Source organism: Pituophis catenifer, unplaced genomic scaffold (genome assembly GCF_029215685.1).
Source record: "Pituophis catenifer annectens isolate HBS135680 unplaced genomic scaffold, rPitCat1.0.hap2 SCAF_2, whole genome shotgun sequence".
Taxonomy (NCBI): domain Eukaryota; kingdom Metazoa; phylum Chordata; class Lepidosauria; order Squamata; family Colubridae; genus Pituophis; species Pituophis catenifer.
The window spans coordinates 232,805,485-232,828,334 of record NW_027256882.1 but is presented as its reverse complement, the minus strand read 5'-3'; positions in this window follow the sequence as shown (position 1 = coordinate 232,828,334).

Here is a 22,850-nt window from a genome sequence, read left to right as displayed (position 1 = left end):
CCTCGGCCAGGTGGCCGCTGCCCCTACCTAGGCGGCCGAGCCTCGGCCAAAGCTGCAGTGCCGCCGCCACCCAGCTCCGTTGTTCCTGCCCGGTTCCCGCTCGCCGCTCCCGGCGCAAGGCTGGGAAAAAAAGGAGGAGGGGGCGGTGGGGGCGTCGTCGCTTCTTTTCTCTCCCCCCCCACCCCAGACACACACAACAGACACACACGCACAGGCGCTGTCAGCCCGCCGCCGCCTCCCGGTCCACGCGCTTGCTGATAATAAAGCGCCCCGGTTCCTGCTGCAGCCCCAAACCGAGGGAGCTGTCACCGGCGAAGTGACGTTGGGCTGCTGACGCAAGGAGGGGTAGAAAAAAATCCCCCCAAAAAGCCGGATTCTTTTTTTGAAGGAGGTGGCGGGGGGGGGAGAGGAGAGGAGAGGAGAGAAAGAGGAGGGGAAAAGAGGTGTGGGCAACGAGATACCAATAGTCAGGCAGAGAGTCTGGATACAACACACACAACACGCACGCACGCGTGAGGATGAGCGAGACAGTCCGTCGCCCTGGGCAAAAAAACCTCGAAGCGTCTCTCTCTCTCTCCCTCTCTCCTTCTCTCTCCTTCTCTCTCCCTCTTTCCTTCTCTCTTTCCTTCTCTTTCTCTCCCCACTCCCTGTCTCTCTCTCTCCCTTTCCTTTTCTCTCTCTCCTCCTCTTTCTCTCCCCCACTCCCTTTCTCTCTCCCTTTCCTTTTCTCTCTCTCCTTCTCTTTCTCTCCCCCACTCCCTTTCTCTCTCTCCCTTTCCTTCTCTCTCTTCCCCTTTCCTTCTTTCTCTCCTTCTCTTTCTCTCCCCCACTCCCTTTCTCTCTCTCCCTTTCCTTCTCTCTCCCTTTCCTTCTCTCTCTCCTTCTCTTTCTCCCTCACCCCCTCTCTCCCTTCTCTCTCCCTTTCCTTCTCTCCCTCTCTGCCTGTCTCTCCCTCTTTCTCTCACCCTTTCTTCCTCTTTCTCACCTCTCTCTCCTTCTCTCTCCCTTTCCTTCTCTCTCTGTTTCTCTCCCTCCCTCTTTTCCTCTTTCTCTCTCCCCTCTCCGTCTCTGTCTCTCTCCCTCTTTCCCTCTCCCCTCTCCTTCCCTTTCTCCCTTTCCTTCTCTCTCTCAGTCTCTCTCTTTCCCTCTTTCTCTCTCCCCTCTCCTTCCCTTTCTCCCTTTCCTTCTCTCTCTCCGTCTCTCTCTCCCTCTCCCTCTTCTCTTTTCTCTTTTTAAAAATAAATCCTGCAATTTCTCGCCGCCGCACAAACCCAAGCACGGGCACTAGCAGCTGCGCCTTCTCCCTTCCAAAACACGCCGGGACGTGATCTGAATAACACCCGGCTTGACCTGCTATTGAAACGCCTCCCGGCTCTTTCCCGAAGGGAGGGTGGCTCTTCACTACGTTTCGCCGCCTTCCGCAGTGCAAGGGACGGCGGGCGAGTCCCGCTTTTCGCTTCCGACGCGCTCGCCGCTCGCCAGTTGCAGCAACTGGGGACTGCTGCGGGTCCTTCGAGGCGGCCTGCGGGCTTTCCTGGGCTAGGAAAGGATGAAGCCCGGGATCGTCGCTGCTGACATTGTAACCCTGTTAAGAACCCGGGAGATGGGTGGAAATCCAACATTCCTTCCAGCTTGCTTGCTTGCTTGCCTGCCTGCCTGCCTGCCTGCCTGCCTGCCTGGTGATCGGACTAGTCAGCTTTCTCCGCTGAAACACACGCGCTTGCATGTCACATGTATGCATGCAATATGTACACACCGGTGAATCTGGAGACAAGCGACATATATATCTTCCGCCATGAAAATGGATGGATGGATGGATAGCTAGACAGACAGACGATAGCTAGCTAGCTAGCTAGATGATAGATAGATAGATGATAGATAGATAAATAGGTGATAGATAGATGATAGATAGATAGATAGATAGATAGATAGATAGATAGATAGATAGATAGATAGATAGATAGATAGATAGATAGATAGATAGATAGATAGATATCCATACATGCACTAATAGAGAATATATTCTTCTTCAAGCATCTTGAATACCCTGGCACGTGTGATGGATGGCAGGCATCAAAACAAATTGTCGCGGAATCTGTCTTTTCATTAGCGGTTGCTTCTTTCTTCCGCCCCCCCCCTCTCTTTCCGCAGTAATTTAAAAAGCAGGAAAAATGCACCGCAGTGTCTTCAGCCAGGAGCGAGGTCTGGCGCCACCCCGTGCCTGAAATGTGAACTACTCGTCGGAACGAAAAACAATCTCATGCGCGTTTTAGGAAGATAAATGTCAGGTGGAGGTGGACACGGAAAAAACTGCGAGCGCTTTGCTTCAGTTTGCCATTTCTTCCCCGGAACTCAAGATAGCATGTCTTCTCCGTGTATACTGATAAGACACTGCAACAAAGTATTTTACTCCCTGAATTGCTCTCTGATCTGGGAAAATTGAATTTTCCAGTTCCTGGAGTAGCTTCTATGCTTTTTTGACACCCACCATCACGACAGAAAACAGAAGGGGCTCAAATGAGGTATTTTGGGCAATCCCAGTTACATACACAATGTATATTTATTTCCACTGTGAGTATAAACTTCTAGAAAAGCCTAGTCTCTATAATTTATCAGTATACCGATAGGGGAAATAAAATAAATAAATCCCTTGGTGTGTTGCCCCCCTCACTGAGTTCATTCATAAGTTTTTTCAGAATAAAAGAGCATACTGCAGAATGAATTTCAACAGTACCTTTTATTTATATCCTGCCTTTTATTATTTTTATAAATAACTCAAGGCAGGGAAATACCTGATACCCCTGCTGCCTCCTATTTTCCCCACAACAACAATGCTGTGAGTGGAGTGTGGCTCAGAGAGTAATTGGCCGAAGATCACTCAACTGGCTTTCATGTCTAAGGCAGCACTAGAACTCACAAGTCTCCTGGTTTTTAGCCTGGTACCTTACCACTAGACCAAACTGGGTCTCCATGAGTCAATTATGAGTTGTAATAGATTACCCCCAAAAAAATCAAATGGCAAATTGCTACAACTGTTTGAAATGTGCCCAATTACCCCTAATCGTTTTGGATCTGACTTTGGTTTTCAGAATGGAAACTTGCAATGATACAGAACATGGTGATGGGGAATAACAACCCCACATCACTTTCTGATAAATAAGTCTTTTGTAATTAACCAAGTTCATCATGGCGGCCATTTTGTGAAAGTGTTGTAGCAAGCTTTGGGAGGTACCCTTTTGTACAAATTTTAGTTGTTCTTGTATTGTATTGGCTTTAGAAAACTATTCAACTCCCAAATGAGGATATGTTGTATCCAAATGTGGATTGTGCAAGCATCTTACGTAATCGAAAGATGGAAAACAATTAAAAAGAAAATAACATGTGTCCAAATAAAACTCACCTTGTGTTACAAAATATCTTTCAGGAGATCCACAATGAACCTAATCTAGGTACCAGAGAGCACCGCCACATTTTCAAGGCCTTGTGAAACTCTTGTAGGATTTTTTAAATGTCCGGACGGGATGGTATTCCAGAGGGCAGGTGCTACAACAAAAAAAATGTGTTACCAAAGTGGCATTCACTGATGTCTAGGTTGTATTTCGAACAGCGCCTTGCAGAAAACTAAGAACTATTGGAACTTGCAAAGCACTTGGGACACGTGGGTGTACCGAGATGCACTCATCGCTTCCTATGCTGCTGCATTTTGGACCAGCCTGTAGCATCCAGGTGATGATCAAGGGCAGCCCCAAGCAGAATGAATTTCAGTAGTCTGACCATGAGGTGACAAAAGCATGCATGAGCATCTGAAGGGCCTCCCATTCTAGAAATGGGTGCAACTGGTATACAAAATGAACCTTTGCAAAGGTCCTCATGGCCACTGCCTCTTCAAGCTGTTAGTTCAGGATGAGGCTGGAAGTTGTTGTTGTTGCTAAATTTATTTGCTATCCATCTTGGTTCGCAGTGAATAAAAGAGACTTTTAAAAGATAAAAAAGGGAATATCTGTTTCATTAGCCCACAGCCTTCATTAACTTCAGGCTCTCAAGAACTCTACATACTTGCCTGAAAAGAAGTTTTGGAAACAAAACAATCTTAATATCAGAAAGACTTATTCCCTTCAGACTCCTGATCTACACTGCTTAAGAATTACACATTTTCTCATTACTGTATATGATAAGTTATGGTGGCCTCTACTGGACAACACCTAGATTTGTTCAGTTTAACTACAACAGCATCAGAAAATGAAGATTATAGTCAGGGGTAAGTTAGTAAATGTTTAATAACCAATTCTGCTATTAAACAGCTGATCGATGTACTAGGCATCATGATTCAGTTCTATTCTCAGTGGGCTTGCTAACTTCCAGAATTTAACAATTGCCAATTTAACAAATGGCTATTGCTAACCAATACAAGCTGGTGCCCACACACTACTGGTTACAGTTACTATCAATGGAGGATTTTAAAGTTTTCTTTGTAATACGTTATTTGACTCGAAGGGCATAGGAAACAATATGCCTGCATAAAAATGACTAAGCATATTGATTGAACATATACATACTATGCGCAGAATTTCTAACATACTGATCCTCATTGTCAGGAATTACATCCACGAGATCAATGTTACTTTGTCAAAATAATAATCTAATAGGAAAGGAAGGAACATTCCCAAAATTGAAACAATGTGGGCTATAGCAGATAAATATTGCCTATTAATGACGATGCTGCTTAATTATACTTCTGCACAGAATATTATCAGTTCTGTTCAGTAGCAGGATGAGCTCATATAGTGAAAAGTCAGAAGTTTCAAATTTTCTTCTTCAAAATCTTTCTGATTTATCCTCTTATTTCCACCTCCTCCTGTCAGGTGCAAGAAATCAGGGGCTAGGATAGAGTTCAAAAGCACTGTGAATTTATTCCATGCAATCTATAATAATGATCTGATCCATTAATGGTCAGGCCAGATAAGAGACAACGGACTTCAAGAGCAACTGGACTTAGGTCTCTTTCAGGAATTTAGGGACTCCAGACTGATAATGTGTTTGACACACACACACACCCAGGCTCAGCCTGGTCATCTCCTACACCTGCCTTGGTATAGGAGCTTGGCAGTTTTTGCTTCTACCACCAACTTTCTTCCAGGAAGTTGCCTTTACTTAGCAACTTTGCGCGTGAGACATTAGAAACACACAGTCTGTGCATCTTACAAGTACAGTAAGTACAAGAAGCAAAGCTGAGAAAATGAGATACATTCTATCATCATTTAGGGCTCTGGATCATTAGAAAAATTGACTAGAGAAGTCACCTCCACCATCCTTTGGGAAACCAATTAATTTTACCAGAAATAGATAAAAATAATATTTAATAAAAAGGGGGAAAATAGCTCAAATAAAAGCATCTTAAAAGAACAGGAAAATACGAGGAAAAGAAAAAATGTTCATTCATGAAAATGTGGTGGTGATTTCTTCCTGCTTTATAATGCAACACTGCTTTAAAGAAGATGTGTTGCATGGATAAAGCATGCAACGACTGAGCTTGTATACATACCAGTGGTGGGATTCATTTTTTTTTACTACCGGTTCTGTGGGTGTGGCATGGTGGACATGGCAGGGGAAGGTTACTGCAAATTAATTGGGAGGAAATCCCTATTTCCTTCCAATCAGCTGGGACTCAGGAGGCAGAGAATAGATGGGGGCGGGGCCAGTCAGAGGTGGTATTTACCGGTTCTCCGAACTACTCAAAATTTTCGCTACCGGTTCTCCAGAACTGATCAGAACCTGCTGAATATCATACTCTGATACATACAATAAAATATTAACTACTGCATGTTAAGAAATCACAACATTCTGTGAGCTAAAGTCCACATGTCTTAAAATCTCCAAGGTTAGACACCCCTGCTTTAAAGAACAGATGTTACCTTTGTGCTTTTGTTACCTGGAAAACTCTTCTTGCAATTTCCAGCTGGAAGTTGAGCTGAGAAGATTCCATCTTTGTTTTTGACCTCTTATAAAGCCATTTCTGCTTGATTTTAAAAGAAGAAAAACACTGCATCACTTGGAGAAAAGTGAGGGGTAAGGGGAGTCTGCTTGTTGCATTTGTGCCCAAATCTGCACTTTTGCTGGAGATAGGAAAGAATGTCTGAGCCACAGCTGTGAAAGTGAATGTGAAGCATGGTGGGGTGGGGGGTGGAGATGAGGCTTGCCTGCCTATTCCCTATAAAAGCACTTCCCATGTCATCGGCCTGCTTCATTTTGTTCATACTAAATAGAGTAGGATTGGAACTGGCATGATAAGAAAGATAAAAGTGTGTTTATGCATGCATACACATAGTGAGTGTTTTTGGCTTCCCTATATATATATGTAAATATATGTGCCTGTCTACACAGAATGATGTACTGTTTTTTCAGATACAAAAGTATAAGAATGGATTTTTAGCTGAAATTTGATGTTAAAACAATTACTATGTATGCTCATTTGTAGCAATAGTAACAAAATGTTATGAACCTAAAGACATAATCAGCTCTCCTGATCTTGAATTCTAGGCTTTTGCAATTTCAATTTTGCAAACATTACATTTGCTGGGACAGTTCTTTCTCTCTGAATTTCTACTGCCTGCCAGAAATTTTAATGCTGTGGGATAAAGAAAGGAATAACACAGAAACACAGAAAATGTAAATAAATTATAGAAAATGGGATGGCATGAATGTCATTGTTAGACAGTAAGTGAGATTCTTTTGAATGGCCTCAAAGTTGGTGGCTGCTTAGGACCTGAGTGCTCTGTGGAAAGGAAGGAAGGAAGGAAGGAAGGAAGGAAGGAAGGAAGGAAGGAAGGAAGGAAGGAAGGAAGGAAGGAAGGAAATTGAAATCACTTTCTGTGTAACAGTTGTTGCCAATGTAACTCAGACCTCTGAGTTGGTATAAGTCACTGGAGATACAGATCCTACTATCGACAAAGAATTGAAGAATTGAACTCAGTATGAATGTTCCAAAGATTCTTCTACCCTAGCAGAAGCATCAACATTTTTCTTCTTCACTTCCTTGACCCTGTCTTCTGGGACAGATCTATGAAAAAAGGAAGGAAGGAAGGAAGGAAGGAAGGAAGGAAGGAAGGAAGGAAGGAAGGAAGGAAGGAAGGAAGGAAGAAAAATACTGCTAGCAAAGCAGTCCCATGTTGGGGCTTTATAGATAATGAGCAAATTAAATTGCACCAGAAATCAATCAGGAGCCAGAGGCAACTTGCAAAGTAGAAATGTTCCATGGTCATATCAAGGTAGATCATTAATATCTGCAACTCTACTTTCTTGACCAGTTCCAGCTTTCAGTTGGTCTTCAAGAGCAGCCCCATGTAGACGTCACTGCATAATCCTATAGGGAAATGACTGAAGCAGGAGGGACTATGATTAAAGACTCCTAATCCAGAAATAGATCCAATTGGCACATAAGATGAAGTTGTACAAAGACCTTCCTGGCCATGGCTGCCACTTGCTCTTCAAGCAGAGTAGCCAGTTCAGGAGACCTCCCAATTTCAGCTTCATATGGAGAAACATAGCATCAATTAGGTGCAGGAATGGAAAATACCAGAATTAGAACCTAAGAAACACCAAACCCAGAGTTACTTGATCTTATCAGGGATGAGTTGGATCCTATTTTTCCCCATCCAGACTCAGGAATAATTTGAAGACCATCAGAACAATCCAGTTTTGGGTATATTTTATGTTAGTTGAAGATAGTTGTCTAGATCTGCTATGGAAAATAGATCCTTTGGGCATAATACAATGGTTGTTTCATATGGTACTATAGATTGGAAACAGAGGTGATATTCAGCAGGTTCTGACCAGTTCTGGAGAACCAGTAGCAGAAATTTTGAGTAGTTCGGAGAAGCGGTAAATACCACCTCTGACTGCCCTGCCTCCATCTATTCTCTGCCTCCCGAGTCCCAGCTGATCGGGAAGAAATGGGGATTTTGCAATAACCTTTCCTGGAGTGGGGAGGGAATGGAGATTTTACAGTATCCTTCCCCTGCCATGCCCACCAAGCCACGCCCACAGAACTGGTAGTAAAAATTTTTGAATCTGACCACTGAGGAAGTACTATGCCTAAAAACTTGAACCCCCTCTTGGAGCCACTTAGAACCTCTTCTGAGTTTTCTGCTGAAAAGTTTGCTACTGAAATTTGATGGTGACCCGTAATAACAGGCAGGCTGGGGTATTAATTGTTTACTCTTTATTCTTGGCTTTGAGAATGGCAGCAATTTCTGAGACATTGGAGAATGGAAATGATTCTCCAAGAACAGGTAGCCAAGAATTCTTGTATACTATGTTATTCAACTACTGAGTTCCCTAATGCAATGCCTTTTTAGACATGGTAAAAGAATATTTGACAACTGGCATTGTGTTTTGGTGGCCCAAGAAGAAACAGGTAGTAACACTCCAAATTATATTTTTACAGAAAAAGAGCCAGGGCCTGCATCTTCCAGCAGACCCTGGCTCAGGTGGATTTATGAACCCTCTTGAATGTCTATTTTAATTTCTGTGTATTCCCTGACATACTGCTATTATTGTATTAGTCCGGAATTATTTTTATGATGTTTTCAAACCTACTGTACATCACCTTCAGTCATTTTCAATTAGGTGGCCTTGTATGTCAAATATATCTAATCCCTTCCTTTTCAGCACTGGAGTCTCATCTAAATTTCTTTTTCTCCCTATAGTTTCATTTACCCTTAAAAATAAAAGTATAATCAATCGTTCACCATCTGATCTAGCAATCCCTCAGTTTTGTGTGCTGTAATTTTAAAAAAGCTTTCTACATCATATAAATGGGCTAGCTTCACTGGGGACAGGCAGGAATCCAGATGGAGAACAAAATCTGATGTACAGCTCATATATAAGTTTCTCCAACTGAAAACTGAGGAAGACTGTGTAGATCAGTGTTTTCTCAAACTTAGCAACTGTAAAATATGTGGACTTTAACTCCCAGAATTCTCCAGCCATGCTGGTTGGGGAACCCACCATGCTGGTTGGGGAATACGTATATCTGTTATCTTATTCATGCTTGACAAATAAATAAAATAAAATAAAATAAATAAATGAATTCTGGGAGTTGAAGTACACATATCTTAAATTTATTACCATTGAGAACCACTGGTCTAGATAATGCTCCAGTTACTGCAGACTCTTTTTAAATTTACCAACAGAATATTTTCCAGCTACTTTTTATCAGTTTATTGACATACTGTGTGTAAACTATTGAAACATAAATTGCTGAAACAAAATTAGCTTATTCTTAATGCCAGTTTTCTGGTAATCTGGAGTTTACAGGAAGTTCAGTCTCTAGGGATGTTCAAACCAAGGTAGACAAGGCTCTCAAAAGTATATTGTAATAATTGTGGAAGGGCAACATTCAAGCCCATAGGCATTTCATATCATTTTTCAGTCTTTTACTTCTAAGAATCCATGAACTTGAGTTGTTTAACAGAGAAACTTGAATATGCCTTGATGTCAAAGTAGTCATATCATTGATTGATTCGATCACATTTAATCATGTTAGACAAGCTAATGTTTCTAGGGTCAATAGTGAATCTGATGGAAAAAGCAATCTCCTTCACCTTTATTTCTTAATCATGAAAAGCCAATAATTAGAACAGGCAGGAGAGCAAAAAGAGTGGAGATTTTCTTGGTCATAGTGATCAAGCTGTTTTTTTTTAATGAGAAAGAGAGAGAAAGAGAGAGAGAGGAAGAAAGGGAGAGAGAGAGAGAGAGAGAGAGAAACCTGCGAAATTAGAAATATTATACAGGTAGTCAACTTACGATTATTTTTTTAGCATCTTTGCATCAGTTGTTAAGCAAACGCCCTGGTCGCTAAGCAAATCCATTTTATCCAATTGATGTTTTTTTGCCAGAAACTAGAAATAAACACTGGAAACCAGCAAAAATAAAAATCTTGAAAATTGCTTTTATGTGACTGCGGGACACTGCAAATAGCCATAAAGGTGAGCTGGTTGCCAAGCGCCTAAAAGGAGATCACACGATGGCTATTATAACTTCAAAATCAGGTTGTAAATATTTTTTGAGAAGTCTGTCATAACTTCAAACAGTCGCTTAAGCAACTGGTCATAAATTGAGGTCTATCTCAATATATTTGCTTGCGAAGGACAGAATCTGTTGCCTGTAGGTCAGTGGTGGGATCCTCCCGGTTCGGCCCGGTTCCGCAGAGCTGGTAGCGGTGACAATATGATATCACCGAACCGCTCCTACCCCCCCACCCCCCCACCCCCCACCCCCGTCCCCCATCCACCCACCCCCCGCATTATTCTTACCTTTTATTTGGCCCCACCCCAATCTATTGCTGCCTCCTGAGTCCCAGCTGATGGCTAGAGGGAAAAAAACTGTTTAAACTCTTGCCACAGGGCTTCAAAGGGCTGCCCTACAACTGATCAGTGTTAAAAGAAAACAAATGAGTAGATCAGTGCCTGCAAAAATAAATGGGTAGATCGGTGCAAGCAGTTAAAAGCCTGGTAGACCAGTACCTCTGCTAAATCCTAAATAATTGTCACATGACCATCAAGCTATGCCCACAAAATAAGCCAAATCCACAGAACCGGTAGTAAAAAAATTTAGAACCCACCCCTGCTGTAGGTACTTGTTTTTCGTGGTGAATATACATCCACTTAGATTGAAGGAATCAGGCTTGAAATATTTCACATAAGAACTAAACATACCAACACAATTTCCATCCCTGTGACCCAAAATCCAAGATCCCAATACTATTATTAGCATTTAGAAAGATTTCAAATGGTAACTTGTAGTTTTGGCCTGTAGATAATTCAGGAAGCAGGAGCTAAACTTATTCTCTCTCATTCAAGTTCCAGTTTTCAACAAAGCCATATGGCTGATAACTTATCAAATTTAAACTATGCAAAATCCTGGCCCATCCTGCAGTCCTCAGCATGAGCTCCAATATGTCACGTACACCAGTCTTGAATTCCCACCAAGGCTCAGCTGATTTTTTTATATTTATAAAAAGGAAAGTTGGCATGCCTTAAAGTTAAACCTCTCTGGACCTAACAGAGTCCTCACAGGACATAAAGTCCATTCCCCCCCTCTCCCAAAAAAGTAGACTTGCTTGCCCAGGAAAGAAAGAAAAGGCATGCTTCTGTTGTTTTTAAACAACTAGTGAACATACATTTACCATAACTAAATCTCAGGATTTTATCTCGCTATTCTAACTGGTAAGTAGCAGTTGGGAGAACAGAAGATCTCTTATTCTCTGAGGTAAAGGCTGAAATAGCAGCCTTCTCCCTTTTCATGGACTGGGAGGTGGATGTTACATTTATGCTGGGAGAGGTAGGAGAGTATCCTTCCCAATTCTGGTGTTTTTATGCATACCCACACGCAGGGGTGAAATCCAGCAGGTTCTGGCAGGTTCTGGAGAACCAGTAGCAGAAATTTTGAGCAGTTCGGAGAACCTGCAAATTCCACCTCTGGCTGGCCCAGGAATGGGGATTTTGCAGTATCCTTCCCCCTGGAGTGGGGAGGGAATGGGGATTTTGCAGTATCCTTCCCCTGGAGTGGGATGGGAATGGAGATTTTGCAGTAGCCTTCCCCTGCCACACCTACCAAACCACACCATGCCCACCAAGACACGCCCACAGAATCAGTAGTAAAAAAATGTGGATTTCACCACTGCCCACAAGATGGATTAGCACTGTAACTGTCAGAATTGCATCTGGATTAGAATTCCATGAATCGAGGAACATCCCAACACATCTGGCTGACCCAGGCCTGGGAAAAATTGTGACCATGTAATCCTTGGTCTGGTAGTCCTAACACATCTGGAGAGGACTGTTCCAGTTGTTTGCTGCCGATTAGAAAAGCACACATTCAGCTTTCCTTACAACCTCCTCGGTGGTGGGATTCAATTTTTTTTACTACTGGTTCTGTGGGCGTAGCTCGGCGGGTGTGGCATGGCATGGCATGGCTTGGTGGGCAAGGCAGGGGAAGGATACTGTAAAATCTCCATTCCCTCCCCACTCAGGGGAAGGTTACTGCAAAATCCCCATTTTCTCCCAATCAGCTGGGACTCAGGAAGCAGAGAATAGATGGGGGTGGGGCCAGTCAGAGGTGGTATTTACCGGTTATCCGAACTACTCAAAATTTCCACTACTGGATCTCCAGAACTGGTCAGAACCTGCTGAATACCACCTCTGAACATCCTGAATGCACTTCCTGAAATTATTGAGTATTGTATGGTTTGGAAAACAAAAAGTTTGGTGAGGAAATGAGTCTTCTTGAAAACTAAACCCAGGAACACCACAGGAGACTCCCCGAGAGCCATCTATCCTGAAAGAGAGATTTCCTGATGGTTAAAAGGCTAAAAGCCTTGTTAAACATTGACATCCATGGCCATCGATTGTGGATTTAAATGTTCTTTTAAGGTTAACCACTGATGGAGAGGGCATATTTTGTCTTCTTTACGCAGTTACCCACAAAGAGTAGCTTAGCAAACTATCAAATTATTAATTGTCATAATTAACCAATATGGTTTTTAATCTCTAAGGGTCGAGCTCCACTCCAGTGAAGTGAGAACTACGGGCAGAAAAATGGAAAGAGAGAAAATGCACCAGTTAAAGCCGAGCTCCAGGGAAAAATTTAAAGGATCAGATTTCATAGTTCAATCTGGTTAGAGCAGAAGTTCTCAAGCTGTGGCTTTTGACCCCCCCTCCCCAGAATAGGAACAACTTTGCAAGTTTTTTAAAGCTAAAGAACGCACAGCTTGGGTATTGTCAAAGTTGGCTTCTCCAGAAAAAGCGGGGTGCAAAGCTCAGAATGAATTGTGATAGCATCACTTTCTTAAGACATCCCAAAGTGAAAATCTTTCACTTCTCATCCAAGAAACGTTTTCAGTTCAGTTCTTCTTGGATGAGAAGTAAAACGTTTTCAAAGGAAAAAAAAGCAAGAAACTCCAGTTGCCTTTTTGGAAAAAGCACCTTTGGGACAACCATGACCTGGATGATTGAGAATCTCCATAGAACTTCCTTAAGACCTGGGAAAGTCAATAGGAAGCAACCCCCCCCCTCAAGATTTTAGAGATGGCTAGACCTAGGATAAAGAGGAGAGCAATGCTCAGAGTGAGTTCTGGAAGTGCAAGTCAAGGAAAAGAAATCCGAGTGAATTTTGACAACACACTTTGCATGCACAAACATATGAAAAGAAGGCAGGTGGTCAAAACTCACTGGAGTGGACGCTTGCAAAGACAAAACTTGGACCAAAGCCGCATCAGCTTTTAAGAGATGGCTAAATCTCTTGGTCTAACCATCTGTCAAAACCATCTGCCAACCATGGTAATTTTATTCATTATATGTTTATTCCTTTATTTTTCAGCTTTATTTGTGAGGGGATCACAGAACTGTACTTATCATCTTAAAGAATCATGGTTCTAAAAAGTTGAGAATCTCTGATACAGAATTATTCTGGTGTCTGATAAGTTTGATTGACAAGGGGCATTGCCAGCTAATAAATATATTCTATCCTACGATGTTAGTGATTTGTAAAACAAATGTATATGGTTATTAGGTAAACATGGGGATAAAATATTAGGTAAAATTGTTTGACAAATTTATTATAAGATTTAAAGCTGCCTATCAATCATATGGTCAAGGATCCAATTTTGCAAACACTGAAGCAAATTAAACATGTACTAAAATGCATGTTTAAAATAACAAAATGCACAGATACAGTATATGTGGTACCTCGCTCAATAGTAGTAACTGTGTCATAGTAACTGTGACATAGAAACTCATAGTAACTGTGAGAGGGATCTTGGAGTCCTAGTGGACAACCATTTAAATATGAGCCAGCAGTGTGCAGCAGCTGCCAAAAAAGGCAACACAGTTCTACGCTGCATAAATAGAGGGATAGAATCAGGATCACGTGAAGTATTAATACCATTTTATAATGCCTTGGTAAGGCCACACATGGAATACTGCATTCAATTTTGGTCGCCACAATGTAAAAAAGATGTGGAGACTCTATAAAGAGTGCAGAGAAGAGCAACAAAGAAAGTTAGTGGTCTGGAGGCTAAAACAGGCGATGAATGGTTGCAGGAACTGGGAATACCTAATCTGATGAAAAGAAGGACCAGGGGAGACATAATAGCAGTATTCCAATATCAATGGGGCTGCCACAAAGAAGAGGGAGTCAAGCTATTCTCCAAAGCACCTGAGCGAAGGAGAAGAAGCAATGGGTGGAAACTAATCAAGGAGAGAAGCAAGTTAGAACTAAGGAGAAAATTACTGACAGTTAGAACAATTAATCACTGGAACAACTTGCCTCCAGAAGTTGTGAATGCTCCAATACTGGAGGTTTTTAAGAAGACGTTGGATAACCATTTGTCTGATGGTTACGCACGGTCACTCATGCCCTCGTCACCTCCCATCTGGACCATTGTAACACTCTCTACATGGGGCTCCCCTTGAGGAGCACTCGGAGGCTCCAACTGGCGCAGAGTGCGGCCGCGCGGGTGGTGACGGGAGCAAAGTGGCGCTCCCATGTAACACCTCTCCTGCGCAAGCTGCACTGGCTCCCGGTGGTCTTCCGAGTGCGCTTCAAGGTTTTGGTTATCACCTTTAGAGCGCTCCATGGCTTAGGACCTGGTTATTTACGGGACCGCCTGCTACCACCAATAGCCTCCCACCGACCAGTACGCTCCCATAGAGAGGGGCTCCTCCGGGTGCCGTCGGCCAAACAATGTCGACTGGTGGCCCCCAGGGGGAGAGCCTTTTCTGTGGGGGCACCTACTATCTGGAACAAGCTCCCCCCGGAGATACGGAGGATCCCGGATCTGAGTACCTTCCGTCGCGCACTTAAGACCTTCCTATTTCACCAAGCTGGCCTGACCTAAGTCTTTCCCCTTTTTAAATGGAAATTTTAAATCTGGTTTTAAATTATTGGGGTTTTAAATTTGTTCAGCCAAATTATTTAATTCGTTTTAATTTATTTTTAATTTTGTATTTATATGTTTTATTCCATGGCTGTTCACCGCCCTGAGTCCTTCGGGAGTAGGGCGGTATACAAATTCAATAAAAGAAAAAGAAAGAAAGAAAGAAAGAAAAAGAAAGATGTATGGTTTCCTGCCTAGGCAGGTGGTTGGACTAAAGACCTCCAAGGTCCCTTCCAACTCTGTTATTCTATTCTAAATGCACAAAAAAACTACAATATCTGGAGGAAGAATGTGAAATGCACCAAGAACCAGTTGAAACTAAATACTGGGAAGAATGCTACACTGTCTGACTTAACCTTGGTGGCTGCATTGAAGGGAGAGCGGCTGTAGCCTTGGATTGGATCGCACATACATGAGATACCCATGGCTCCCAGCACAATAAAGGTATTTCTGCTGGTCTTTCAAAAGGCCATGAAGACCTGCATTTGTGTCCTAACCTGGGACTCTGAATGTGTTAATGTTAACCTCATTTCTTGGCTATATTAACAGCTATACTAGAGGTGGGCAATTATTACTATGGCATCTTTGCAACCCATGGACTTCAACTCCCAGAATCTTTGCACCATTTACAGGTCATAAAGTTGCCATAATTGCCTACCCATGATCTATGACAATAGTTTTACTCAGCAATATTTTTATTTCATATTGTTTACTTTTGTTTTTATGATGTATACTGACCAGAGTCACTTGCTGAGATAGACAGCTATAGAAATCAAATAAATAAAAATTAGTTAATTAATTAAAATATCTGAAAATAATTGGAATATCAAAGAAAGTGGCAGATAATTTTCCTCAGTCTACATTTGAGGCAATATTTCCATGAAGGTTCTTATGGAATCCAGAGAAGGAATAAAAATTTCAATTGACTAAACAAAAACTTGGATAAAAGAAAATAGAAGTTCATGTCTGTAACTAAATCATCTCCTACTACTGCTCCATTCCTGCTATAGCCACAATTCCTGAGGGCAACACATGTAAAGGAAGATTTGTGTGATTATGCCTGTCCTCGAGATATTTTATGTATTATAATTTGCCCAGCCCTTCAGTAAAATGAACATTTTAATTGATATTAGGAAATGTCAAAAAAGATTGAATAAATCAAAGCAAAAATGGTCTCAGCATTCAGTATGATTATCATCCCTGTCAATGGATTCCACTTTGTCGTGATAGAGGGCTTGATTGTGACAAACCCCTAGAAGACTCATTCATACCAGAAAGATCTCAATTGAAGATTCAGACTAAATGTATCTGACAACACATTTGTAATGATGCATTTAAAAGTATATGTACTAAAATAAGAAGAGAGAGAATCAAAATTAAATGGATGCTGAATGAATATTGCTTAACGCATTGTAAACCGCCCTGAGTCTCCGGAGAAGGGCGGCATATAAATCAAATTTAAAAAAAAATATGCACAGAATATCAAAATAGTGACCAATATTGGCCAAGAAATTATATTGAAATGGTTTGATCAGATAAAGATCAGATAAAAATGATGAATAAAGAGGAACATAAGGAATTGATGAGAAAGATCTTAAGTTTAAAGAATAAAAGGCAATTTATGCAATAGTGCATTGAAACTAGTGAAAGCTGGTTTGCAAGAATAAAAAAGTATAGATAATTATATTAAAAGATGTTAGTTCAAATTGGATTTAGTTAACTTTCCCTTTATTTTCTATTCTTTCCTGCCTTTCTTTTATTTTAGCTAAATCTTATTCTTTCGCAATACTTTATATAATGTTGCTTACAAATGGAACAGCATGATGTGGAGAGGAGAGAGAGAGATGATAGATGATAGAAGATAGATAGATAGATAGATAGATAGATAGATAGATAGATAGATAGATAGACAGACTGACTGTCAGACAGACAGACAGATAGACTCAGACATGCTTAAATTACAGCCAGATTTTTCTTTCCTTGTTTGGTTCTCTGACATGTTTTTTTACATGAAAATTTAATAAAACTATTTAAAGAATAACATTCAAGTGGCCTCGTTGTCTCTACACTGGCATAACAGTACAGGTCATATATAAATAATGGTACTAGAAATTGTGGTTCAATTATTAATAGATGGTTATTATCAATAAACAAGTATATAAATTGCATTTTCTTACAATAATCCATGTCCATTAGATTCCCTTTCCCAAGTGCATAAATAGAACCATATTCCCCAAGCTTGCATAATATATTTATGGAGTTCAGAAAATGGTCACAGTCATTCTATTTAAAAACAGAGCAAGAGGTTAAAGCTCTGTTCTGTACTTTGTAAAAAAAAAGAAGAAAAAGCTACTGCTTTCCACTTGGCCATAACTCCACCTCCCACACCCAAAATAACATCATTCCCTGAAAACAAAGTATACAACACTGCAAACATAGTAACACAGAGACAAACATTTTGATTGCTCTTGGCTTTACATGCAAACATATCTGAGAACTATATTTGATAGTCTAAATATGTATAGAAGGATATATTTAAATAAGATTATATAGTATGAAAACAATTAACCAAGCTTTCTCTTTCAATGCATTCACTTTGGTCCAGTGGTGGGTTGCCCCCAGTTCAGATTGGTTCTCAAGAACCGGTAGCAAAACCGGCAGGAGGCCCCGCCCACCACCCCGGATGTCATCATCGGATGATCTATGCATGCGCAGAAGCGATCTGAGCATGTGCAGAAGCAAGCGCATGCGAGCGATCCTGTTGTGAACCAGTAGTAAAGATAAGTAGAACCCACCCCTGCTTTGGTCATATCTATATCTCTTATGTACAGATAGTCCTCGACTTACAATCAGTTGCTTAGAGTCTGTTTGAAGTTACAACAGACTTCCCTCAGAGATACTTACGATCTGGATTCAAAGTTGAGGGGTCTTTGATGCTCTCTGAGTTGCAGACGTCTCATTACCCAAACTAGGTAAGATCATCAGTGCATTTTAACCCTGAGCTACAAATGTTCTCCTTTATTGGATTCAAAGTTCCAACAATTGTCCCCCATCGTAGTCATGTGATTGCATTCAGCAATCGGCCCACATTAATGGCTGTTGGCAGCTTCCCACAGTCACGTGGCTGCATTTTACAATGGTTTTGCTGAAAACCAGCATTTACTTGGCTTATTTAACAGCTGTGGCATTTGCTTAGTAACGACCACAAAAAAGATAGTAAAATTGGGTCAATCATGTAGGGACCTGAATTATGACCAAAGATGAAAACTAATACAAACTAAAAGAAAAAAGAAAAATAGAAGGTGCAGAGAGGAAGAAAATAAAAAATAGTAAGGAAAGAAAAATAAGAATTTAATAAAGAAACAGAAGAGAACTATATAAATAAATTACTACTTCATCACAGCAAGTATAAACAATTTTGGTAACTTTATCATCTTCTTTTAAAATGCAACAAATGATCTATTCTTTTCATATCCCATCTCTTATCTATAATCAAATCCTTAAAACTTTGTCATTTAGGCCTTAACAGCATTCAGAAGTTTAACAAGTGACTTTTGTAAGCTCAATATGAGAAAGTTATCCAAGACTCTCTTTTGGTATTTGTATACCCTTTTAATTATTAAGATATCAGCCAATTTCATTTGTATATCCTGTATAATAAGCTGTCTCGCGATCTCCTTACAGTGTCAAGAAGCGGCCATAAGCGTTCCAATGTCTAGAGCATTTATGGCCGATCTCAAGTCCTTTCCTTGTCCATAAATGATTTATAAAGAACTGGTTTTCAAAATTCCACTCTGGACAAGGATGAGAAAGTCAATTCCATGGGTCAAATATTACATCCCCTTTTCCCACTCCCAACCCCACCCATTGGAATGCTTACTCTGGCACTGGGAAGATTAAATTAATATTTGTGCTTATATCTATTGAAGAGAAAAAGAATGCAAAAGAATAAACAAGCATACAATTCACATTGAAGGGAATACAATAGTGCCAGTTGTTTGCTTATTGTGCTCATGGTGGCAAGCCACAAATCATTCTAGAAGGAAAGATGTAAACTATTAACTTATTAAAATCAAGGCAGGAAACTGGTTAGTTGCCAGCATGGCTTGAGCCCTGCTGGAGTAAACTACGGTAACTAACTAAACAAAGTCACATCATGAAGCTTGCTAGTTTTTAGTTAGTGCTTATTAGTGAAGTGCCATGCCATAGAGAAAAGTAGCTCAGGAAGAGATAGCTTACTTAAGCAATATCTGTTTTGCAAGAAGGAAGAAAGCATAGGACAAACCTTTAATGATGAAAGCAGATATGGGTTCATGGGTTATGTACTCAACATCCCAGAATGCTGCATACATTTTTGCTGCAGACTCTTCCAGCCTAACTGTCCAACCACATTAGGTTCTCCAGAAACAAAGAACTGGTTAAATCTGGCTAGAAACCTGGCATGCCATTGGACAGCACAAATCTACAAAGAGTACTCCAAAGGTAGAAACAGCTTAAGATAATAGTTCCTCCATCGGTAATCAACTTAAAGAGAAAATTGCATCAAAACTTATTGGGAAATGTTCTGGAAAAGATGATTTCTATTGTAAGAGGGATCTCTACAAAAACCTATGGTCTATGGCATTTCAGATTAACTATATTTGGGAAAGAATGGAAGTTTTCTTAAAATTGTGGAGTAGAAGATCTTGTAAGATACTGTATTTACCTTTAAGTTAGCTGCATTGTAAAATAGACAACCCCTTCCCCTTGTGATCCAAAACAAGTTGGACAAGCAGGTTAATTTTGCAGCATGCCTAAGAACTAATTTTGAGGATCCAGTCAAGTAAATGATTGCCAGATCTGAAATCGGTCATTTCAAATAGGGGGGTTGATCTGAATGTGAAGAAAAGAGGTTTCCATGCCTGATTTAACAAAGAAGTATCAAATGAAATACAAGAGAAACTCATTCATGAAGGCATCCTAGATATCATGACAGGATTAATCAACATGTTCTTGGGTAGGGATAGAGAAGTCAAGGAATTAGGGGAAAAGACATGTTGGAAGAGACATTACCACTAAAATGTTGGAACTTAACTTACATATCCTATTAAGAATTTTCTTCTTTGACAGCTTTGATCAAAGAAAAAAATACAAATATTTTTATTTCTACTTGGAAACCACTTTTGGACTTTGTACTTGAGGTGGAAAAAAAATGAAACTTTGATTATGGGTTTTACCAATTAGATAGATTTGTTGTTATAGAAATGGCTAGTTTAAACTATTATGTAAAAGTAAAAAGTTGAGGCTTAGGGTTAATGCTTTATTCTACTGCACCAAAGGGAGCCAATTCACTTAACAACTGTGGCAAAAAAAGGTTGTAAAAATAGGCACAGCTCATTTACCAGCTACCTTGTTTATCAGTGGAAATCCTGGTCCAATTGTGGTCATAAGTCAAGGACTACCTGTACCTCCAAGGTACTACTACCAAGGTACCTCAACATTCAAATTTTGGCGTGTATTGGAGAATGTCACTGAAACATAAAGGGTCAACTGTAGCTTTAGACTCTACCTTAGAGGTGGAGACTAGAAAATAGAAGAGAAAGCGATAGAAGGGCTGAATCTAGCAAAGCAACAACATATGGTTCCCAAGGTAGCCATATTCTTGTTTAAAGAGGTCTGATCCCTACAAGCCACCCAAGCAAATTACCAAGGTTTTGTTAACTCAGAAATAAGGGAAGAAAACATCTAGAATTTAAGTTCTGGAACATAGACCTACATAAAAGTTTTGACTTCTTGGTAATGCAGATAGCAAATCATTTCTGTATATACGGCATCATTCTTGTCTGCAATAAAGAGTCTAATCCAGCCAAGTCATGTCTGAAAGTCTTCTGCCAAGTAAAACCGTTCTTGAACAAGCAATTAAGTGTCTGAAGAGCCAGGTTTACTGTTAAGTTCTGGCAAGAAGCCTGATGTGCTCTAAACAAAAAAATCCCAAATATTGTCCTTGGACAAAGCAAAGTCATAGCTACAGACTTCCTGGTGAGGGGAAGGATATGAAAATGTCTGAAAAGTACACCAAGGTTGGAAGAGAAATAGCATACTAGAACATATTTTCCCATTCATTCAATAAGAAGAAGAAAAGTCACCAAAGACTTTTCTATTATTACAGAGTTAGGATAATCCTGCAGAAACATCAGACAACAGCACCTGGTGCTAGGTTATGCAAAACAATCAGCTGCCGAATTGTTTCATGCAATTCAAGGCACCTAGCTGTTTATTTGGGATGTCGTGTGATAGTCCAAATTCTAAGGAACACCTTTAGCAACACTCCACAATCTTAATGTGTGCTGATTTAGGAAAGAATCAGAAGCCCTTTTAGATACATTTAAGCAGAATCCCCTCCAAAGGTTGCTCTGAAATATCAGTTCACAGATACGTTCTTTCCAAAAATTTCCTGCAATTTCCTCCCTCTTAACAGTTGTCAAAAGGGACACGGTGGCTCAGTGGCTAAGATGCTGAGCTTGTCGATCAAAAGGTCAGCAGTTCACATTGCGAATCCCTAGTATTGCGTAATGGGGTGAGCTCCCGTTTCTTGTCCCAGCTTCTGTTAACCTAGTAGTTCAAAAGCACGTTAAAAAATGCAAGTAGAAAAATAGGGACCACCTTTGGTGGGAAGGTAACAGCATTCCGTGCACCTTTGGCATTTAGTCATGCCGGCCACATGACCATGGAGACGTTTTCGGACACTGCTGGCTCTTCGGCTTTGAAACGGAGATTAGCACCGCCCCCTAGCGACTAGCACATATTTGCGAAGGGAAATTTTACCTTACCTTTAAAAGTTGTCACTGGAAAATGAAGCTTCTCCAACTCTGTAGTTAATAGAGATCCATTCATTCCACAATAATACAGCAGAAATGGACTAACCTTTCAGCTATTTCAGCAGTGCATGAACAGGCTCAGATGGTGAATTTTCCAATGAATTCTGTGCTCTAAAAGCATTATTAGTCTTGATAATATTAAAACAAGGCCTTGGGCATTGTTCCCCAAGCTGGTCTCCTCTGAATGTTTTGGAGTATGATTCCCATCAGCTTCAGCCAGCGTGAACTATGGAGGGAAGTTATGCACGTTGTAGTCCAAGGCACCAGTTCAAGGAACGCTGCACTGAATAAACCTAATGTTAGGCAAACTGATTACATGTCTCAGGATACTTTTCATTTTCTTAATCTACAACATCATACACACCTCCAAACTTTCTCCAGACAAGAATACAAAGGGAGTTTCCCATTAGTTAAATCTAGTAGCAATACTTATTCCTATGGTAGAAAACCCTATTTCATACTGCCCGTATGCTTCCTGCAAAGGTACATCTGAAAGCTGCTCAAGTCAACTGGGTTTTGTTTGATTTATGTCTGATTAATTTCACATAATAAGTGTGTCTTTGAATGGGGAAAAGTCTTTCAGATGCTCCAAATCATCATCATACAATGTGATTCTCTAATTGGGAAGCACACTGCTTGAGCTTCCAGCTTACAAATTCATTTCCTAAGCAGACCTGACATCCTCATTAACTAAGGAATAGTCAATACTTTGCTTGATATAAAGCACAGGTGTAGAGTTCTATGGCCAGACTTTCTACTCCCATCCTTATGAAGAATGTTCCATATGGGTCCTGACACAAATGGCGATTTTAGAGCAAAAGTGATCAATGCTACCAGGAGGCCATTGGCACTGCCCCTGTATGTTAAGGCATGTGATTTTCCAAAAATGCTTTCATGCAATACAGGCACCCTATTTATAATCATGCAGTAATGTCCTGTTGATGTGAGAGCTATCATGTAAAATATATTTTTTAAAAACCCAGTTAATATGGATAGCTTATGTTTCAGAGGTGGGTTTCAGCAGGTTCTGTCCAGTTCTAGAGAACCGGTAGCGGAAA